We start from the raw sequence: 22,956 nt of genomic DNA, 5'->3' as shown, positions 1-22,956 counted from the left end.
AGGGGGGGAGGGAGGGGGCTTCAGCAGCCCAGTTAGCATTTACTAGTGCTGCATCTGGTGTGGTGGGTTCATTGTCATCGTTAGTAATTGGTCAGCCCCACAGCCCTCCTCACCTCAGACTTGTCTGCTGCCATCTCGCCGAGGCCTAGTGATCTCCAGGTTGTGCGGGGGACACGGCCCCCTTGCTTCCGTCTGGTCCGCGTTGCTTCTGCTTCCCCTCCCGCTTGTGTGCTCCTCTGCCAGTCCGCCGGCTCCCGGCACTGCGGGTGGGGCCCGAGTTTGCTTCAGCGAGCTGAATCGGAGCATTGCCACAGGCGGGGGATCCCGTCTGCTTCCCTTCGCTTCCCTCGTGGATCGGTGAGTGGAGCTGCCCCCTTCCAACTCGGCGTGCCTCCAAAGGCGATTCACCGCCCAGTGCGCTTCTCCTCTGCTCCGTGTCAGATTGCTTGTGCCTGCGCCGAAGGGGGGGAGGCCAGCAATCGCTCAGATTTCGGGTTTGTACCCGCCGGCGAGGGCAGTCGGCCTCCCAGTTACAGCCGACGCTGGCTATGAGATGCGGTGGCCATCTTGGATGCAGCCGGAGGCGGCGGGGGAGGGTTGGGTCGAGTGGGATTTCGCCCACCTCAGGGGTCCAATTCGGCTGCAAATTAGTTGAGCTGTGATGGGCTCCGCTTCCGCCACCCTCGAGGCTGCATTCGTAGTTCAAAGGTGGTCTTAAAGCCAATGAAAAGGATCAGGATGCGGCTCCTCGGCCGGAGCTCGGCAACTCAGCCTCTTCTCACCATGAGCTCCAGGCCACGCCCCCGGGAATTGTTTTGTGTTATGCCTCACTCCAAAAGCATCTAGGAGGGGGTTAAAATGTAATTTCTACGTGGATATGTTTCTCCTTGAAACCCTGTAAAATGGGTTAGAGGTCTTTTTTGTGAGGTTTTCTCACCCAAAGCCTGACAGAATGCGGTTTGGAGAGTGAGTTTTTGTGTGGTTGAGCAAGTCCTGGAGCTAGTGTCAGGTCCAGTGAATCCTGTGAAAGGGTCCATTTACTGTATTTGTGACTGCGCTGTATTACAGAAGAGCTATTGCTTATGTGACGGCAAACCCCATGCGAAAGGAGCATAAAACGCAGTGTGCCATTATGCAATCAGGGGAACAGTGAAATGGGTATGGGAAGTGGCACAAAGGACCACAAATGTAATATTTTCCCTCTCCTAGTCCAATTAGGAACGTGAAGTTGGTTCCTGTTGTTCTATTGTGAGGATCCCTAATTGTATGTCTATTAATAAACTGTGAATGAACTCCACAGCTCATGAGTGGACACCCCCGATCATGTGAACTTTCCTGATGTGTCCTCTTTCAACCTTGCTGTATAGGCACTGCATGATTTGTTGCGAGTTGTTTGCTTCATTGATGAAAAGCTACTGTGCTCCACTCACACTTAGAGGTACAGCTTCTGTGGAACTCTGCACGCTCCCCGAGCCACAATATGCACTTGGGTTCAGCCCTCAGCCACTGCCGAGACTCATGAGGCCCTCACAACCACAAACATATGTCCACAGAGCCAAGCTGTCATCAGACCAAAAGCTTGAGTGTGTGTGTGTGTACAAGATGAGTGCGCACGTGGGCGTCAAAGTGCTAAGCGCGCAGGGGGAGGTTTGCCTTCCTACCTCAGATGTCGCATGGAGAAGTACAACCCTCCGCACGAGATGATGCCAGTAGGGCAACCAAGTCAATGTTCAGCAAAAAGAGACAAGGCATGATCTCTATTGCTTAGGAAGTGCCTTCCTCTCGAGCAACATCCCTCTATTATATGTACATTGCACCCAGAGGATTTCAGCATCTATCTCAGTACCAGAATCGGTCATTACTAGTTATACTTTGTTTCATCAGATCATATGGTGGATTTTATCACATATTCCTTACGCTAATGAAACATATATATTACAGTTTCTTTGAAATCAACACCACACATTGAAACCTTGGACAATAAAAAAGAAACCATAACTTAACCCGATAGACACTCACCAGTATACAAAGACCTGGGGGGTCATTTTCCGGTTCACAGATAGCAGCAACATTCTTGGTAAAATTGGAGGTAAACTTTTACCGTCACTTTTTCTGATCCGCTAGATTCCCTTTCATGTGGCAGGCGGAATTGAGGAGTGGAACAGATTTAGCTCGTCCACCTGCTTTTCCCATCTGCCTGCCAAGTCCGCATGGCATTTGCAAAGGAAACTTAAGGAACTGTCTTCCTTTGGAAGTTACTAAAACAGGCGGGTTCCATAGTAATCCATTGATTTTAGGTCAACATTGGCATCTTAGGCTGCCATAAAAATATGTGGACTTTGTAGGCACATTGGAGATGCTTGGCGGACGCAGTGATTCCATTCCGTGCCCCCCACACTGCCTTCAAAAACCACCAAAAACGGCCCGAAGGCACAAAAAGTGGCGTTAAGGCAAATGTAACACGTATACCACTGTCTTCTACGCCACTTTTTACACACCTGAGACTTCCCAAGTCAGGCTCCTTGATTTTAATGTTCCCACCTGCGTGAGGTTAGCAGTTGTTGCAGCACCATCATGTGAGACTGTGCACTCAAAAATGAAGTGTGTAAGTCATGGATGCATGCTTTGGTTTTACCCTCTGTCTTATTTTCTTCCATGGGGTCTTAACACTACACTTAAGGCCATGAAAACCAAATCTAAATACAAGGCGGTTTGAGCTGCTCAGTGCTGAGCTACTATTTTGATGGACGCAAGTGGTACTGCACACAGGTGGGCCAAATGAGCGCAACAAGCCCACCTAGAACAACCTACACATGGTCAGCACAGAAACTTAAGCCAAACAGCCACACTTTTCCAACACCCTACAAAGAACAGAGCCATTTTTGCTACACGGCAGGCAGCTACAAAGAATCCTATAAAAGGCACAATTGGGAAGACAGTGGTAGCAACAACCAGATTATCAGCCTGACCCCAGTCTGCCAACAAGCAGCCCATCACCTGAGCCCCCTGCAGGCAGCCCATCAGCCTGTACTTAAGCCCCCTCACTGTAGGTAGCCCATATGCCAGCACCCTGGCTTCCCCTGCAGGCATCCCATTAGCTTGTTCCTCAGCTCCAACAAGCAGGCCCCCCATCTGCCTGCACCACCAGCCCCCGCAAGCACCCCATTAGCCTGCACCCCAGCACTTCCTGAAGGCATCTAATCAGTGTGACACCCACCTTGCAAGCAGCCCTTATGCTTGAACCGAGCCCTTCGGAAGCAGTGTCGTAACAGGAGGAGGAGTAGGAAAGCTCAAAGGCCATGGGATAGGCTGTGCATCCTCACCCTCGATGACAAGCAGGTTCTTGCAATCTACTAAGAGGAACTCCCAACCATCTTCAGCCTCCTGGCAGAAAGCTTGTGCTACAATGAGCTCTCCAGGCAGACTGTAATCTTTATCCCCAACCTTGCAGCTCTTTGCAGTGCTTCATTTCTGAGCCACGGGCACATCCCAGCAGGCACTGGCACATGGCATCACTCAGCTATGTTTATCTCAACTTCTTCTACAGGTGTTGGTCTGCCGTGATGAGATTGCTTCACTGCCACATTTCCTTCCTCGCTCACCCTGTGGCTCTTAAAACAATCAAGGTACCGTTTCATGCTAAGGCAGAATTCCCCAACATGTTAGGGGCTCTGGACTGTATGCCCATGGCCTTTATACCTACCAGGCCAAGAGAAGAGGTATTTGAAATACCCAAATACAACATTCCATCAATGTGCAGATGGTCTGTGACAATTATCTGCTCTTCAAGCGTGTATAGTGCCAGATTAACTCGATCCACCAATGATGTTGTGATCATGGCCTAGAGCAACCTGCCACACATCTTGGAAGGATCGCAGCAACACCAGGCATAACTGTTAGGTATGTTCGTCAAACCCCAGCCCTAAGCAAATGCATTCAGTCACGCAACTACCCACCTCATCCCACTGTGCACACTAGACACGCAGGGCCCTATCTGAATCTATTGGGAATATGTGCATCAAATAAATACAATCTACCGAGTGACACAGCATTAGTCAATTGAAGGACTGGACAGTAGTTGTCTTCTCAAGCTGAAGAGGAAGGGATGAGATTGTGAGCAGAACGAGCAGTTGGAAAGAGCTAACGTAATATGAAGTGCATTGTGGTCAGAGTGATTGAGAGTGCACTACAGTAGAGGGTGCATGCTAGAGGGTCGTGGAGTCTGAGCTACGAAGGGGGTAGTAAACTCAAGCAGCTATTTCTCAATAAGCAGAGGAGGTCGCCATAGGAAGTGGTTTATCATGGAAAGACATCTGGCATGGGTGTGGTTTTTAAAGGTGTGTTAAGAGTGTAGAGTGTGGAAAATTGTAGCGAGTCTGTTTGCCAAAGTTGAGTATGTTGTCAAGTGGGGAGAAAGAGCAGAGGAGGAAGCCAAATATAAAGCTGGCACAGTGCTGCATGCAGACAAGTATCGGTAAGCGGGTTTGGGTTGAGCCAAAATCAGAATATATAGAGAAGGTAAACCCTGGCCACATGTGTGGAAGAATTGAGGGAGTCGTTGAAGTCACTCTGAAATAGGACTCACAAATTGTGTGTAATGGGGAGGGGGGATATAAGTCATGCAGAAATGTGATGGGTAATCTGAAGAATGGAATAGTTAGAGGGGGAGTGGCCCAAAGTGAAGTTATTCCTGAGGAGTAAGGATGAGTGCAAGATAAGACAAGAGAGTTACGGTGACAGTGAGTGGGTAGATTGTGGAGTGAGGTAAGGAAGTGTTCCCAGAGGAGGCAGTCAAGTTCAAGTTAGGGAGGTGGGTGAGATATTTGTGGAGGTTGTCGTACCCTATAAGTGCTACTGGCCCTTCAGTAGAAATGTAGTAAAGAACGGTGTCCAGATCAGAGAAGAAGTAATTGAGAGGGGCACATAGCTGATATATTTGTAGGGAGAGAGTGGGTAGGCCTGGGGAGCATTGTGAGTCAGGAAAAGTGAGGGGTCACGATATTAAGAGGAGGGGGGGAAGGGGAGCGAGTCCATAAGGAGTGAGAGAAACATTATGAGAGGGCAAGTAACAGCAGTAGGGAATTTAGTGATGCCTTGTAGAAGACGGCGTAGTGTTGAAATGGGGAACTTTGCAACAACACCAGGGTGGCCATAGGTGTGGGAGGGGGTACTTGTGTTGGTGTGAATCCAAAGGAGAGTGGTAGGAAGTTGGCATTTGGTCAGCACTGCTGACCATCAGCCCAACTTCGCCTCCTCTTTTACAGGGGTCTGAGGAGTTGGTGTGCAAAGGAGCAGGGTTAGCAGATTCTAAGGTCTGCTACCATCTCAGTGATGCCCCTGACTGCCACAGGGGGGTCATGAGAATGAAATGTATTGTTGATGATGGAGGTGTGTCTACCAATAGTGTGAGAGTGCTGGGAGAGGGTGGAAATGGGTGGTTCCATGTAATAATGTCCCCAAAAAAATGTCTCCTGACAAAAAAGTTGCTGTTTTTTGTGGAGACATTATTGCATTAAACATGCGGGTAAAACCCCTGCGAACCCCACATTTTTTTTTACAAGGGTAATAGGAGACGTCCCCGCAACCCATCCCCATACATAATGTCACCATATATAATGTCGCCAATGGATTTTCCCGGCGACATTATGTATGGGGACATTATTACCTGATACCAAATGGGTGTGGGGGATGTGAGAATGATCAATACGATTCGAGAGAGTGGGTAGGCTTCGGGGACATGTGAGGGCAAGGGGAGCGAGTCGATAAGGAGAGAACCATTAGGAGAGGGCAAGAAACAACAGTAGGGGATTTAATGATGCATTGTAGAAGAAGACGTAGCGTTGAAATGGGGAGCTTTCAGACAACACAAAGCTGGCCATTGAGTGGTGAGGAAAGAGTCTAGGGGAATATGTTGGCAATAAAAGGATGCAGTGTAGTGGAATGCATTAGGCTACCAAAAGATGAGAGATGCAAAGTACTTTGAGGACACCCAAGAGGGGAATTGAAAGGAAAATATGAGCAAGTCAATTACACCGTCCATATGTATTGAACATACAAACGTACAAGGCAGTAGGGGGGAGATCGCCTAGTAGGAGGGCATGGCCAGAATGGAGGGCCTGCGACCAACTAGACCCTCACATTTCCATTCATCATCTGTAAATGATTTGCCAAAGGAGCTTTGAGAGTCGCATTGCGGATCCTGCTCCGGTGATATCTTCCTAGTTGTCATACGCCCTGACCGGAGCACAAGCCTCTGCTGAGGCAATCGCAGCCTGCTTTTGGGGAAGCCGAGCATTCAGCCTAGACTCCTGTCTTGCTTCCCGCGTATCCACTAGCAATTTCGCCCTGAGCAGGTTGGCTGCCTTCATCTCTTACAGCAACTTTTCCAGGACAGGTTGTGTCTGCCTTGATCAGCGCCAATGGGTATAGGCGTCAATCAGTTCCCTCACATTACCTTCCAGCTGTGCCTTGCTGCCTCCATGGCAGACACTCAACGATTTCTGCTAGGTCACTCTCATACATAGAAGGAGGCGAATAGGTGGAGGAGTTGGGGGCAGGGGGGAGTCCATGCCTGTTGCTAGTTAACGATTTATCCCCAGGTACCTGAAGGAGGTGCTGAAAACTCCTTACCTGACTGGGGAAGAGACTGCTCCATATGAGTGGTGGTGTGACCAGTCCTCATCTGCTGGGTCCACTGTTCCGCCACAGTACCCATGTACGTAGCTCTTTCCCGGCCACCATCGCTGTGCAGGCACTGCATCTTGCTGGAGGGAGGTTGGTTCTCGACGTGGCGGGTGGGTGGTGGGATGGTGTCCCAGGAAGCATCCACTTTTCCACCCAAGTCTGAGAGAGGATCGCTTTCCCCCTTCATCGGTTCACCATCATTGTAGCCTCCTTCCTCCCCATCATCTCCCTCCTCATGAGTGTCCTCGTGGTCCTGTATGGTTGAAAGCACCAATTTAGTGGGCACAGTACTTGGGCGACTTTTAACATGTTACACGTGTATGCCCCTTCTATCTGCTGGTCATCGCTTGGCACTGCCAGTTGTTTTTTTGCAGAGGCACTTCCACTAATGTAGAGGAAAAGTGAAGCTTAAAGGCAATTTTATTTATTAATTTTTCACTTTGCAAATTACGCTCTTTATTCCAAAATGTCCTGCATGGAATTCCACTTCTTTGCGCCGGACACTTTATTCCCCCACCCCTTTCTTCATCTACCTCTACTTCTCGCGCCTTGAAACACTTGTGTATAGGCGCGTTACAAATACCATATCATATCATATCATACCACCCCCCTTTCTCTCAACTAGCATTCCCGTCCCCCCAACCAACTTTCTTTGCAAAAATACTCCTCTGCCCCAAGGGAAGGGGCACATTTTCTGAGACCCCAGATTGGGAAAAAAATGTCCTCAGAGGACAGGATTTAACACCCGTTTTTACACCTTTCTTCCACCTTGCAAGGGTTTAAAATTGCACGACTGGGAGCGATTTGCAGGCAGGGAAAACGTTGGTGGTCAACTCACACAAAAGCACTTGTTTGAAAATGAACACTACCCCAACCCCTTCCTCTGCCCAGAAATGCACGCAGGACCGGCCCATTTTATCGCCCAGGAACATACACAAAACACGCATCCAATATTTATCAATAGAGGTGGCTCTCATATCTCAACGCATTGCTGGTATTACCCTGAAATGGACACATTGGTGCAGTGAACTCCGGATTGTATTATAGCATTCGGACCCAAGTAACTATATGGCTAAAATGAGAGGGTCGTGCCACTGGAGTGGGGGTCTCTGGAGGCTCGCTCTAGAGGCTCGGAGCCGCGCTGCGGTGCTGTCACGCAGGGAGTGGGCGCGTGGCTGCAGATCTCCGCTTCCCCTGGACACCTGTAAGCGCCTCTCCCACGCGTTCCTGCTGCTGAAGCTGCAGCCTCTGCGTGGGCGACAAACCTTGGAACAGGGCTCCAGCTCGCACCTGTGCTGCGCAGCTGTGCGTCCCCAGCGGCGACCTCCCTAGGCTCCGTATCTCCCTCTCCAACTATCCCCAGAGCCGGTCGACGACGGGGCCAGGGCCTGCAGCCCCCACCGGTGCCGCAAAGTTGCTCTGCAGCATCCCCGGGCGGGCCAGCGGTAGGTTCCTGTGCGCCGAGCGGGGGTGGTGGATGTGGGGGCGGTGAAGGCTGCACAGGCTCCAGCACTTTAGGAAGCGGCGCTGCATTCTCCACACCCGAGTAGGAGGCTGCCACCCCCGCCGCATGTACTGTGCGTAAATAATAAACAACGGCAGGAGTCACCAGGGGGTCAGCTGCACACCTGGCGCGAGCACAGACCAGCGCCATCCGCGGCAGCAGCGAGGCGAGGGTTGCTTCCCACACAGCCCATGGACCGCCAGCCCTCTGGCATTCGCGCATCATCCCTGCAGCTCCGGCCGCATCCGTTCCTGTAGGGAGACGAGGTAGGTGGTCCATTAGCGCGGCTGTAATCGCTTTCACCTTGAGTGGCAGCGTTGCTGGTGTGAATGGGCGAGCTGGAGCGCAGTACAGGAGCCCCGCCTGCCCTCCTAAGACTTGACCTGTTGGGCTTTTTAAAAGCTGTCTGTCACTCGAGTGAACTTTGTTCCTAAGTTACTACACCGTTTTGGGGATCTACTGTGGGACTCGGCTTCCCCTGGCGGGAAACATCTGGCACTGCCCCTGTCGACCTGGCCCTGACGAGGCTGCCTCGCTCCCGCTCTCGTGACACCTGCTGCAGCGCAGATTTGAGTAATCCAGAGCATGGGGACTTTATACGTTTTCACAGAAGAATAACGCAGTGCTTGGAAAGGCAGATGCGGGAGACAGACTGGTCTATGGCAAGTCGAAATACCACACTAAAAACTGTTTAAAATGGCACTGCTAAAAGGATGTATTAGATGCGGATTGTATCAAACGACATAATCGAATCATGTATGCACATTTCGGTGTCTCTATGAATTTCTATAGGATAGCTACACATGCATTATCTAGCCATCCATCCAAGTATCCATCTCTATTTCTCTAGCTATTTATCTATACATTGAAACATTATGTAATTTATAACACATACAATTTATGGGGGCATACAACCAGCGGTGGAAATGGAAAACATGTGAAGGGGGATGCCACAAGGGCCGGGGTGGGGGTGGAGCTCCGAGGAGGCGGAGTTCTGAGGGAGTGGAGCTGGCAGTTGAACTCCGCTCAAAGAAAATGTTCGAAATAATAGTTTAATAAAAATGATGCTATTTCTTTCATGCTGCTTTTCTTCCCCAAACTCCACCCTGTACATCAATTCCACTTTAAATCAATTCTTTAGCAGTGGTGCACCCACACACATGTTATAATTGCTACATTAAAAGGTACTCACACAAATATATAAATATAATGATTTATATATTTGTGTGCATAGCTCACTATGTGTACTTTTCAAGCCATCTTTTATAAAGCAGATCATTGCTGAAATATGTTAGGCAAACCCCCCAACCCCCACCACCGTCTTGGGCGACTACAAATACCAGAATCTGTTTCAAGGAAAAGCAGCCTCTCACCGAGCCCCCAGCTTCACGTGTGTTAACCTGGTCCATAGGCGTTTCTTAACCTGGCCCCTACGTGAAGCTGGGGGCTACACGCAAATCTGGGGTGTCGGTAATGTAATCTGCTTCGTGTGCACTCACACAAAGCAGATTAGATCACAGAGCCTGAGGCGTCTTTGTCTGTCGGAGAAACTGGGGGGCTCGGTGGTCTAATCTGCTCTGTGCACTGATCCCCCAGGTTCGCAGAGGATCAAAGACGCCTCAGTGACATGGGGAAGGAGTGCAGCGATGATTAGCATTCAGGCCGGGTCCCCGAGATCTGGCTGACATCTGATGCCGGATCTTGGACACGGCGAGAGTCGGCCCATTGGCCAGTGCTGCATACAACAACCATCCAAGTGCTTCTCGTATGGTGCGTACCTTTGGTTCTCAAGAACTCCATTCCTGTGGCAATCCGGACTGCTTCTAGATGCATTCTCTTTTGCTATTAGCATTGTCTTCATCCAATGTTGACAGCAAGTAAATATCATTCAGTTCGCCTAAAGGTTAAGGTACTTGTTGGTTCTTTGCGTTCTTGTGCCTTGTAAGTCATTGGTTTAGTCACAAAAAATGTTGTTAGTTTAAGTCTTAGTGTGAATTTGAACAAGTCTATTTATGTGGCCACAAAGTTATTGTAGCTAGTTGGAGAAAAAGAGAGACCTTTGTTTAGTACTTGCGTCTCTGTTGATGACACTTGTTTGTCTGATAGGTTCATGACTAGGCTGTGTTGTTTCCCTGCCCCACTTGTTTCTGTGTCTTGGATCTTGTGAGTCGCTGGTCTCTTTCTTCTTCTAACTCACTTGCGTTGTTTGTCTGTTCTTCCACCTCTTTTTCGCCTGTTACGGTCACTGTATTTGTCAAAGATACCGCAAACCGTACATTTGTTGTTGGTAAGGGTTTGGTCCGGTTTGCTTTTTTGTGTTGCTTTATCTGCTCTAAAAAAGAGAGTCGATTGGTAGTTGGTTCCTTGTTCTGTGCTTCTTCTTGTTGACTTTCCTGATCAGAGCTTGCCGGTGAGCTCTTTGGGGTACTTTCCTGAGACTTGTTACTGATTTGGTCATATTTTGCTTGGTAGGTGAAGACTCTATCCTCCCGGTAGTCTTTGCCGTCTCTGAAGAATTTATGGAGTTTCCTCATTTTCACTTCGTCTTGGTGTGTTTTTAGTATTTTGTACATGGTTCTGTAGTTCTTTTCTTTGGTTGTACTTGGTCCGTCGTATTCTTCAATTTCCATTTTGGCTTCATCAATTAGTATCACCTTCTCCAAGGCATAAAATAAGCAGTGTTGCATAGCAATTTGCTATGCAATTCTGTCGTTTTGCTAATCAAATGAACACTTGTGTAGCAAAGTTAGCTATTTAAGTTGCCCTCTTCAATGAAAGCACAGCTCGCCCTGCATTCCTCTCTTGCCACCGGTGCTCTCTTCACCCTCTTTTCTCTGTTCACTTCAAGTGCCAATGGAGGGCAGCAGTAATCCTCTCCTCCACTCCTAAGTGCCAAATGCATCTCTAGGAGTGCAAGAATTCTTTTTTCAAATAATTGCAAACCAGAAGTAATTGGGATGACACTTTTATTAGGCTTTTCATACCCTGTCTGGTAAAGACAAGTATGCGTCAACTTTATATCTTTTAAAAAGACAGTCATGCAATTCCATCCCTAAAATGTAAGTTGTTAAATAATAAATACAGTATTGAGACTGTAAAACCTTGCATCGATCCATGCTTTACAGTAAAGTTTAGGTTAGTGTATCTGAATTTCATAATGTAAACTATATTTCATTTTTTTGGGGAAGATGCATCATGTTGACTAGTGAAGTTTTGAAAATGTACATTATCACATGATCAAATGCTTTAAATGTCAAACCTACTTCTGTAACCTGCAGGTTGCATACATCTTGCAACTGGTGCTCAACCCACGATCAAACCCATACTCCTTGATATTCTATATTATCACCCTGTTGGTTTATACCATGTACCCTGAAAGTGGGATGACCACAAACTACAATATTCCACCTAGTTTGGCGAGTTCTCTGCCTGCTACGCAATCCACTCTGCTTAGTCTCTTTCTTTCCTCTTACATAATAAATACACAAAGCAAACGTAATGCTTATGCAAAGTAGTGATCAATAGTTCCATCCAGTCTGTAGATCTACAGATCTACTGCAATACCAAACACTGTAGTTAGCCTCTAGAGCTCGCTTTGCTTTATGATTGTATTATATATTACCACCAGCAGGAGACAGCTGGCCAAACTGTTTTCAGAGCCTTTTTTTTATCATACCTATTTATTTGTGTGCATTCATGCAGCTAACCTTTTACATTTTACAGACACTCATCTATGGCGTGCAAAGTCATTACGCCCACACAGTCAAGTAGATTTTATGAAGGGCGAGGAGCATTTACATGAGATGTTTGAAACTTTTATTTAACATTTAATTTGTTTGCAGTAAATGTTAAATAAAACGTTCACTGTGCATGGCTGGACTCTGCGTGGCAGCAGTGTGGCAAACATAAAGTGGGTTTGTAGTGACATGCACCATTTTACAGAAATCACATTATGCATTTGTTGTCCTCCGTTGCTATGGGTCGAGTGCATTTCTCTTAGGTTGAATAGGTAACTAAGTTACCCGACATGCAGTTCTAGCTGAAGTTTAAAGAATTTTACCAGGCCTAACTCTTCTCACAAATGTCTTATTTCAGCGGTAAGCAAAACTGCTGTATTGTTGCTCATTTCATGTCTTCGGTACAAATGAAATCCAGTGACATTAACAATATTAGTACACAATTGATAATCAAATGGGTCTGTTTGCTAATCAAAAACATTTTAATGAGCAAACTCTGCTAATCAATTTTTGAAAATGAATTTATGCCTTGAGTCTCGCATGTGCTCTTTCACCATGTTCAATTAGTAAGTGAATCATGGTGGTGGAACTGTGGATAAGGTTTTCTTCTCATTGGTCCCTTAAATCTGCATCTTTTGGGTCTTCGAAATCTGGGATGATTAGGATCCTTAGTCCTCTCGGGATTTTCTTCTGGTCTCCATATTGTTATGGTGGTTTTCTCCCAAAACTTGTTAATTTCTTTTGAAGTTTTTCTAATTTAATGAATTTATGCTTCAGATCTTCTTTAGGGTCGGTTGAGGTTCTAAACGTGTTTTCCATAGACCCTCTTGGGGCAAAGAGATCCCTGATGTCTTCAGTCTGTGATAATAGATATTATGCTATATTAATTATAATTATAATAATAATCATCTACTGGCCGCGGCTAGAATGGTTTTGGCCCCAGGATGGAAGTATGCAGAGGGGTCGATTTTAGCTCTATTGTAGGTGGACATTTGAGGGGCCATGGCCATGGAGTAAATGTACACCCTATCAAATGGTAGTTACCATACATTTCTCAATGTTTGGTTGCCTTTTTACAAATTGGTAAAGGACAGAGAACACTATTTTTGTAAACCAATGCTATTAAAGAATGATTCTATACTATGAAAAGTCGAATTGTTTTGGGGTACGGTTAGAGCAGGTAGGGGAGAGGGGCACTATGTATGGGGGATGTCTCATCATGTAGAGATATGAGCAATGGAAGGAGCAATGTTGAAGATTGTGAGCCATCTACACGCCACCCTAGTCGTATTGGGTCTACTGTTTTGCTAAACTGTTTAAACTCCAGGATCACTGAAAAGTTTGAGAGATAGTATGTTTGGCATGATGTAATGATATGTATTATTGTCATTGATTTCGATATCCCTGGGACAGGAAAAAAGCTTAAAATAAATAAATAAATATCTCACCAAAGGACCCTTTGCATATTCACAAAAGGTGGAGAGCGATAGCTGTGAAGAATTAAGAGTGTCTCCAACAATACAAGTGTGGTTATTTATTTGAAACATGATTTTGAACACATTGTTTGAATGTGGTAATTAAGGGTATATTGATGGTTCTCATATTCTTTAATTTCTCTTTCAATTGTCCAAAGTCTTACACATTTTTTGGGGAGCAAGTGATGAGCTAAGAACAAATATTGTGCCATATTCTCAAAGGGCATCTCACAGTGAGCTTCACAGATAAGCACATTCAGATGCCCTTTCCCACCCCGTTTTCACATTTGTACAAATAAGAGGCATTTCTACGCACTCCAATGCACCTCTCAAATTCACAAATAGGTTGCGCTTTGGAAAGCTCAGAATTGTGGCATATTCCCTAACGCTTGTTGGGAACAGGCGCAGGGTGTGTGCACATTATGACAGGGTCATATGTGAGCCTGTCATGCCATTTTATTTGTTTGCATTTCACAGTAACTCATGATATGAGCTCCCAGCAGCCACGTGGGTGATGGAGCCTGCCATACAGTGGTGTAGGGAGCACGCTCCCGACGCCAATATATGCAAAGAGGCCAACCAGCTCATCTTTTGGGCTGCCGAACAGCCGCCAAGAAATGCGCAGGTCATCTTTGAGAATAAAGTGACCCGTGCCTTTCTAAAAGAAGCGCGAATGAAAAAAGCACATCCTCTGCACTCTTTTCATTTACGTTACAATATATGCAAATATTGGAGGTTGGCATTCTTATAAAGATATGAGCTATTTTATATATATTACTCCCTCTCTCCCATTTAGAATCACTGCATTCAATTCCTTATATTGTGGCCAGATATTCTTCCTGACTATTTATGAGTATTATGACAAAGCACTTTGTTTAGGATCTGAAATTCAGTTCTTAAATGCAGACAAACAGCCAAAGTAATGTAAAGTGGTCTAATAAAGGAAACCCATTTTGGTGGACTCTTCGGGCTAGGTACTGTAAGAGAGGGGCAGGAAAGTTATTGGGAAGGCAGGGAGAGGCAAGATGCAAAACCTGGAAGTGTTGATGAGTATGGACAGGAAGAACCCTGGTTCTTTGTGCTGGTGTTTCTAGATACACTGTGACGCAGGCATGTGGGGCTTCGAGAAATTGAAAAAGAAGCTCCAGATTTCGATATCCTCCGTGGCTTGCTTCTAATTTGGTGGTCCCTAAGTTGAAGGATGGGTGTGGGTTGTGGGATTTCAGATCTCTTCCACCTACCCAATATTTCCATTGTTAAATGATTTCTGTCATGAGTATCAATATTCTGTTGGTATTAGGCTACTTGTGTAACCTAATGGTAGCTTTGGTTGAGTTATCAATGTTAGGTCTTTTGAGTGTAGTGTGCTGAATCAGAGATAATTCCGGTCAAAAACCTGGCCTGGGACTCATCCCATGTGGCCAGAGGAAGGCAGACGCTGTCTGATCCTGATCCTGGGGGTGGTGTTCTGCAGGACGTTCACATGAGGAGAGAGGCAGGTCAGCAGGAATGGGAAAACCACTTTTGTAACTTTCCCTGAGACCCCACTATCCTAATGGCTTATTGTAAAATTGAAGCTGTGAGAAAAGATGATGTGAACCTTGTGATTGGGATAAAGAAGCGGGCTGCAGAGCCACTGCACAGAAAGTTGCAGCATAACAGTGTTAATGACACCCACCTGAGGGGGACTGGGAGGCACGAAAGGCCCAATCAGGTGAAGGCCATAGAGAGCAGTAGCAGTAGCAGGAGGTGGAGCAGTCGTGGTACCTCCACGTTGCAGTGGAAGCAGAAGCTGGAGGAGAGAAGAGATGCAGGGACCATCGTTGTGTGTTGAACAGCTGCCAGTCCTGAGAAAGTTTCTTCTTTCCGAGACCTTAATTACAGAGGTTGTGCAGCGGGAAGCGTTGGGTTTGCCGGCTTTCTCTCTGCAGACTGTAGCTGCAGAGGTCACTCAACGGGAAGCATGCAGTTTAAAAGCTTCCATCAAAGTAAGTCAGGATCCGGTGGCAGGTGAGCACCGGAGAGCCTTCGGAGTGAGGAGTGCTCCTTTTCCAACTGGCACGGGGCGCAGAAAACCAGAGGAAGTAGTTTTCTGTGCTGCGCAGAACAGCAGAAGCAGAAGACCTGGGGGCAGCGAGGCGAATGGACACACACACCAGACCCAAAGAGTTCACACAAGTTTTGTGACCCCAGAGCGCTCCGTGGCCTCCCACTGGCCAAGCGTAGGTGCAGTAAATATTGGCCTAATATAAAAAGCATGAAGAAGCCAAACACACACTATTTTGAATACCGAACAGATATAAGGCAGACTAATAATCCTTTTGAAAACCAAGCAGACTTACATAGAAGGTGGCAGAATAAGAACTTAAGTTAAGATTGTGTTTATGTGTGTCAGAATAATTGGCAGCAACACGAAAGGGCAATATTTCGAGAAACCATACAAATAATTATTGCCAAAGCCAAAACAGAATTATATCAAGAAAGGTAACAAGAACCAACATTGCCAAAGCCATGCAAGTGTAATTAAGAATCCAAGTTTTTGTAAATCTTATGGCCAGTGGGTAAAAGAGGCTATAAGAGCAACTGGCTTAAACTCACTAAGCCCAAAGTATTGTGAGAGTGAAAGAAAACCATTGTCATCAGTTGGTTAATGTGGAAGTGGGGAACAAGAGTGACAAAAAGGCTCTCCTTTTGACAGAAGATATTCAGGAGGAGTGCAGCATAACCTGCATTGCATGTAGCAATCCCAAGCGTGTAACAAACAGCATCAATGTGTTTCTTGTCTTCCCAGAAGAAGAGAAGTAGTCAAACTTCATTTTGTGAAGCAAAAGCCTTTGCTAAATTGTTGGAAACAACCCTTTACTACAGAAGTACTTGTAGTAGTTAGTAGTTTTGTTGGTCCTGGCAGTAGAATTCGCCAGGGCAAAGGATCTTGTAGTAGTAGATCTGGCAGGTGAGTGGACCATGCGGAAGCTGTTAAAGTACTGTGGTGCGAAGTACTGAAAAAGAAGTGGTAGAATCACTGTTGTTATTGTGGCAAACTATTGCAGAGAGATCCTGACAAAGACATTGTTGTTAATCCTACTGTGGAGGTATTCTTGTTTCATGACAAGTTGTATTGAACTCCTTGTCACAAGTGGGAAGAAGAGAAACTTGTTGAACATTGTGAACTGTTGGTAGAGTTCAAGTTTGGACCAAAATAACTTTATTGGAACTTTGCTGAGAGACAGGAGTTTCTTATCGTTTTTTGAAAACTATTGAACAAGATCTTGTTTGAATCTGGGGAAGGGGAGCTAACCGGATTATAAGGAGAAACAGTTACCACGATGTGAACATAACTGTTTTTTTTTGTTATATTGGAACTGCCATATGTTTCCTTGTTAAGTTGTATGTGTAAGTGTGAGGGACAGAAACCTTTTGTTAGAGTGTTTCCTTTAGTTTATTTTAGGCAGGGAAATCCACGTCAGGGTAGGGATAGTGAGGCGTTTATCAAACCTTTGGACTTAAAAATATGACATATTTTGAAAAAAAACATCTCAAAGTTGACCACTTCACAGTTCTGACCCCTCATTAATGGTGTCAATAGTGTGATCGGAATCAATTGATACAAAATGGGGAACCCTTAAATTTGAAAAGCTTAGCAAACAAGCCTCCCTTGTACTATAGCTACAGAGCAGTCAATAGGCTTTGATATTTATAGTAGTAGAGGGTAGTTAATTCAGCCCAGAGCCAGGGACTTGATCACCACTGATTTGGTCCTTATGTCTCCTAAGGGTACGTATATCAGACCTGCCTCTAAGTCAGACCTGGCTTGGGCCTATGGCTTAGACGTATTGCAGGAGTGATCGAACCTGACTACAGAGGAGATGTTAAAATACTGATGAAAAACAATGGGAAGAAAGCATACCAAAATAAAGCTGGAGAAAAGATAGCTCAGGGGATATTGTAGAAGGGTCTGTTTCCAAAACCAAAAGAAGTTAAACATAGTGCTCTGACTGAGAGAGGAACTCAGGGTTATGGTAAAGCAGATATAGAGCCTGTCGCAAAACCCAATACAGAGGGAGAGGAATAGATTATTCCCAACTTGGCTTTTGCACAGCATAAACATCCACTGTTAGCAGAGCCCTTTAATCAAGTGATGAGTGAGGAAGGAGAAAGAATGGACCATTTTATCCCCTTAAAACTGGACTATTATTTAGGGGGATGTAGACCCATCAGGTACACCCAGGACCCAAATTGAGATTCCCAAAAGCCATAAAATATTGTATTAGAGATGGCTCATGCCCCTTTAACAGGGGGGCATTTGGGAACTGCAAAAACCCAGGCCCAAATTGTGAATAGATTCTATTGGCCAGGAATTTATGCTGATATAAAGAAATTTGATAGCACATGTACCTTATGTCAGAATACCTCCTCCCGTACCCTTGCAACCGTTACCTATTATTATAGAGGTTCCCGTTTGCACAATCAAAATGGATATAGTTGGACCACTAGAAACCTCAAAATTAGGTAACAAATATAGTCATTTTGGACTATGCAACCCGTTACCCTGAGGCCTTCCCATACAGAATAATACATCCTAATAGATTTTGAAGCACTTAATCACATTCTTTTCCAGAACAGTGTTTCTGAAATAAATTCTGACTGACCAAGGATCCCTTTTATGAGTAAACTCATGGCTGAGGTGAAAGATATTCTTCAGATTAAGGCCTTGCGCACCTCCATTTACAATCCCCAGACAGATGGGCTAGTGGAGAGATTTAACCAAACTCTGAAACATATCTTAAAGAAATTAGTAGATGCAGATGGGAGAAATTGGAACATTATGATACCGTGGGCCCTATTTGCCATCAGGAAAATCCCTCAGTCATCAATAGGAGTTTCCCCCTTTGAATTATTATATGGTAGAGAACCCAGAGATGTGTTAGATATGCTATGTGGGACCTGGAAAGAAAGGGAGAGGGCTAATATCCCATTATCTTAAACTGCCCAAAGTCTAAAAGAACATATGACGGCAGTTCGAAATATAGTACAAACTTATATGGCCTGAGCACAGGAACATCCAAAGGAATGTTACAACAAAACGGCTGTGATGAGATCCCTCTATGTGGGCCAGAAAGTATTGTTTCTACTCCCATCCTCTGAAAATAAGATGCTCTCTAGGTGGCATGGACCCTACGAAATTTTAGAACTAATGGGACCTTATAATTATAACGTTTCTCAGCCAGATATGAAGATCAATACTCATATATACCATATCAATTTACTTAAAGAATTGAAAGAAGACACCTTGAAAAATACTTTAGCTATATTAACAAGCTTATTGACTGAAGAAAGTGATGCTAACCAGTTGATTTCCTCTGACTTACCACAGAATCATAAACAAGATCGATTAGACCTCCTACTGCAATTCCCTGATGTATTTAGGACTGAGCCAGGATGAGTAAAAGGGTTATACCATTATATCCGTGCTCCTCCAGGTCAAGTTGTTCATCAAAAACCTTATAGCATCCCTGAGAGTAGAAAGCACATTATCCAAGATAAAATAGAGGCTATGCTGAAAGCAGACATTATTGAGGCATCACAAAGCCCCTGGTCCTCTCCTAATAAGTTGCCAAATTAGATAATTCTTGGAGGTTCTACATTGATTGTAGGAATGTGTGAGGCAGGCATGGTATCAAGAGAGATACAGACTCAAAAGTAACAGTTTGAAAACCTTTATTATTAAAGTGTGTAGGGTTGGTGTAATGCCTAACTGCCTTAACTCTAATGGGGTTGTTCTCTCAGTCGATGTCCTTAAATCCAAAACCAAAGTCTGTCTGTGTCAAAACCTATGCTTTCCCTCACTCTTAAAATAAATGTGATGTTCGGTCTTATTAAAGAAAATTGGTGGTTCGAAAAGAAATGCAAAGCAAGGCTGGTTTCAGGTAGTCTTACCGTCAGGTTTAGTTCTGCCGGTTTAAGAATATTTCAATGAAAAATAAAAGTGCCCTTGGGATCTTCCAGGTAGGGCTCTTGCAGCAGGTCAAAACAGTTTACAATGTCTCTGGGTCTCTTGGTGTTCCCTTCCCCAGCTCTGACCCCTCTGGTTCCCCAGTCAAAGAGTCACAGTTCCTTTTAGGCCTCTCAGGGCTCCCTTCTCCAAGTTTAGGCCTCTCCCTTTTCAACAATGTCCATCTTAGTTTGCTTTGGGCTTCACAGGGTTCCCTTCCCTAAGCCTAGGAACCTCTTGCCTCACAATGTTCACTTAGAAGTTCACAAACACAAAACACCAAAAGTTCACCTTGTCAGGATTCACTTCTCAAAGCATAGTTCTTTCTTGTGAGGGTTCAACAGCCCTTTCTTTACTTTGGAAAATTTTGCTCCCACTTCGCTCTCAATGTATCTTCCTCTTTTTCCACCTTCTATCAGTTGGCGCTGTACACCTCCTTTGGTCCACACTGGGGCAGTATGAGAGACTTTCAAGAATGCAGGGCTTTGGCTCCTCCCCATACGTGACCACTATGATACCTGACACCTCTCCTTACACTCATTGGGCCTCATTACGACCCTGGCGCTAAGTGCTTAACACTTAGCGCCTTACTACGAGGTCCCTTTGCGGGACCCGACCTTAACGGCTGGTTTATACCAGCCGTTAAAGTAGGGACCCGCAAAGGGACCTTGGTGCTAAGTATGGTACCGCAATTTGTGATACCGTACTTAGCGCCTTCCCCATTCCCATAGAGCCCTATGGGGCGAAAATGGGAATGGGGAAGGGCCATGGTTCAATGGGGAATTACCGCCCTGCCAACCTTGGAATGGGGTGGTAATTCCCCATTGAACCATGGCGGACCGGTTACAACACCGGCACCAACCATGGTGCTAATAGCGCCATGGTTTAGTGCCGGTGTTGTAATGAGGGCCATTCACTTTCTTCTGGCACCTTTTCCCCTCCGTGCCTCCTGCACACTTTCCTTTTTCACCTTTTGTCTTTTCCGTGCCTCTTGCACACTTTTCTGGCACCTTCTGCCTCTCCGTGCCTCTTGCACACTTTTCTGTTTTTCTCTGCCTCTTGTACAGTTCCTTCACGTTTCTGTGCCTCTTGCACACTTTCTTTACCTTACTGTCCCCCTCGCACTCTTTTTGTACCTTGTCATGCCTCTTGCACACTTTTCTGTTTTCTTCGTGCTGCCTGCATCCTTCTCACTTTTTCCTTCTTTCTTTCGGGTCGCTCGCACCCTCTATTTTCTTTCTGTTCTTCCCAACTCACTGTTTCTGCTTTTTCTGCTTTTGTGCCGTTCACGCAACTTTTTTATCCTGCTTTATCTGGCTTTTTAATTATTGTGCCGCTTGCATCTTCCGCTACTGCTGCTCCCGCTCGATCCACCTGCACGCTACTGAGTTTCTCTCTCTCATGAAATGTATAGAGTAGCACAGCGCTGGCGTGCAGTTTCCTCGGGATGTGTATGTTGAGGTAAGGGTCTCACCACCTGCCCCTCAGACGCCCCTTAGGCCTGTACACGTCCCATGAGAATGAGCACTGGCCTGGATACGGCCAACAGGTCACAGCTTTTCCCAATCTGGCTCCATGGAGACACACTCCCTCGCCATGCTGCAACCCCTCGGGCACACCGGGCCAGCGTCCTCGCGTCCCATTCTCCTCCAGATCCTCCGTGCTCCTCCTGATACAGCCTCCTGTACTCTGGCTTTCACGATCCAGCCAGCAACCCCAGCTTGCCTATTCAATGAGGCAGAACTCCACCTTTTATACCTTAACTGAGGGTCAATTGGAGTCAGGTGTGTATGGTAAGTATCAAATGCCTGACCCAGGCTGACTCTATTAAAGGGACAGCCTAGTGGGATAGTGAAGGCCTCTCCAGTCATCTTCCTCTTCACAGTGCTTTTCACACGGGTAATGTTTCTAACTCTCGGTTGCCTCTTCCTCATCCCAGTACAAATGGGGAGGGGAAAACGGGATGAGACTGAAATTGATTATTATAACGTAGAGAATCCTAAGGTGATTGAAAGAGGAGAGAAGGGGACCTCCTGGCACTGTTTTTATACACCCGGGGTAATTCCCCTTTTCATAGGTTACTTCTCATTACTGGTAACCTGTCATGAAAAGACTGGTTTTGACAGTAAACCCTAGGATCTGAAATAGGGGAAGGTAAATTGGTGTTAAGGTCAAACCCAGGCTTCTGTCTCCTATGATCTTCCTGATTGCCCACTTTGGTCCTTTCCAACACTCAAGCCTCCTTCTTGGATCAGGGATAACTGGACCTGCATATCCCATGAAGGCTGAGGGTGAGTAGGGTGATGGATAATTGGGAAAGGGGGATACTGTGTCTTACCCTCAGGCATCCTCTTCCCACTCCCCAAGCACCCCCTATTCCAATGATCCTACATCGCTTGTCCACGCCCAGGGTCGGGATCCAAACCCGATGCCCCTTACCTGGCCACCTGAGCAAATGGATTCAGAGGGAGAAAATGTGAGGATGCCCTCAGGTTTCTCATAAAAAGGTCAATGAGGTATTACCGTTTTACAGCTACCCAATGCCTAGGATAGATGACTTCATTGACAGATTGAGCGATGCAGCATATGTTTCGACCATTGACCTAACGCAAGGTTGTTGGCTGGTGCTAGTCAATCCCATACATAGGCCCAAGGCATCCTTTTCTACACCAATCAGGTTATTACAATTCAAGGTGTTACCTTTTGGATTGCAGAGGGCTCCCGCTATCTTCCAGAGACTAATGGACCATGTTTTGCAGCCATATGCATCATTCTGTGGGGCCTACATCGATGACATTAACATTCAAAGCAAAACCTGGCCCGAACATATGTCACATTTAAACCAAGTGACACAGGCCTTACAGAAAGCTGAGCTAACTGCAGACCCAAAGAAATGGCTAGATCTGCAGTAAAGTATTTGTTTTTTTCAAAGGGAACGGATTAGTTTAGCCTGAGACGGAATAGGTTAAAGCCGTTTTAGAAACACCAGCTCCAAAAACTAAAAAGGAATTACGGCCCTTCCTGGGCTTAGTCGGTTACTATTGTAAGTTGATTTCAAATGTATCTTCCTCACTGCTATTCTTACAGGTGAGGTTAAAAATGCAGAACCTCAAAAACGTAAATGCCGTCAGGAAGACCAAACTTGTTTTGACTGGTTGAAACAAAATTTGTGTTGTGATCTTGAAGGTGGCAGACTTCAATAGACCATTTATATTGCAAACTGACGCCTCACATTCTGGTCTTGGGGCGGTCCTATCACAAAAGCATGATGGTATGGAGCATCCTATCCTTTACATTAGTAGAAAACTATTCCCCAGTGAGAAGAACTATGTTACTCTGGAATTGGAAGCCGTAACCATCAAATAGGATGCACCATATTTGAAATACTATCTGATGGGGAGAAAGTCTAAATGGTTACTGACCATGCTCCCCTTAAATGGCAAAGTCTAACGAAGGGTAACAAGGCTAGAGTCATGGGCTGGTTTTTAGACTCAACAGCCCTATTGTTATTCTGTTGAACATCGAAAAGGAAAGGAACAAGGTAATGCTGATTTCCTTTCAGAA

At 45.8% G+C, this 22,956-nt stretch overlaps 1 protein-coding gene across 2 annotated transcripts in view; it reads left to right on the top strand.

Moving 5' to 3' along the window:
• Positions 1 to 7,861: 7,861 nt before the first annotated feature.
• ANKRD34B (ankyrin repeat domain 34B) overlaps positions 7,862 to 22,956 on the top strand; it is a 265,212-nt gene continuing 250,117 nt past the window's right edge. Inside the window, exon 1 of one of the 2 annotated variants that reach the window (XM_069627548.1) lies at positions 7,862 to 8,129. The gene's annotated coding sequence lies outside the window, so the exon portion shown is untranslated. Of the gene's footprint in view, positions 8,455 to 22,956 lie in introns of both variants that reach the window. The other variant, XM_069627547.1, reaches the window with a different exon arrangement.

The sequence above is a fragment of the Ambystoma mexicanum genome, chromosome 6p (assembly GCF_040938575.1).
Source record: "Ambystoma mexicanum isolate Mex_15411 chromosome 6p, UKY_AmexF1_1, whole genome shotgun sequence".
In the NCBI taxonomy this organism is placed as follows: domain Eukaryota; kingdom Metazoa; phylum Chordata; class Amphibia; order Caudata; family Ambystomatidae; genus Ambystoma; species Ambystoma mexicanum.
Note: the sequence above shows the minus strand (reverse complement) of the source record. Positions and strands in the feature narration are given on the sequence as shown.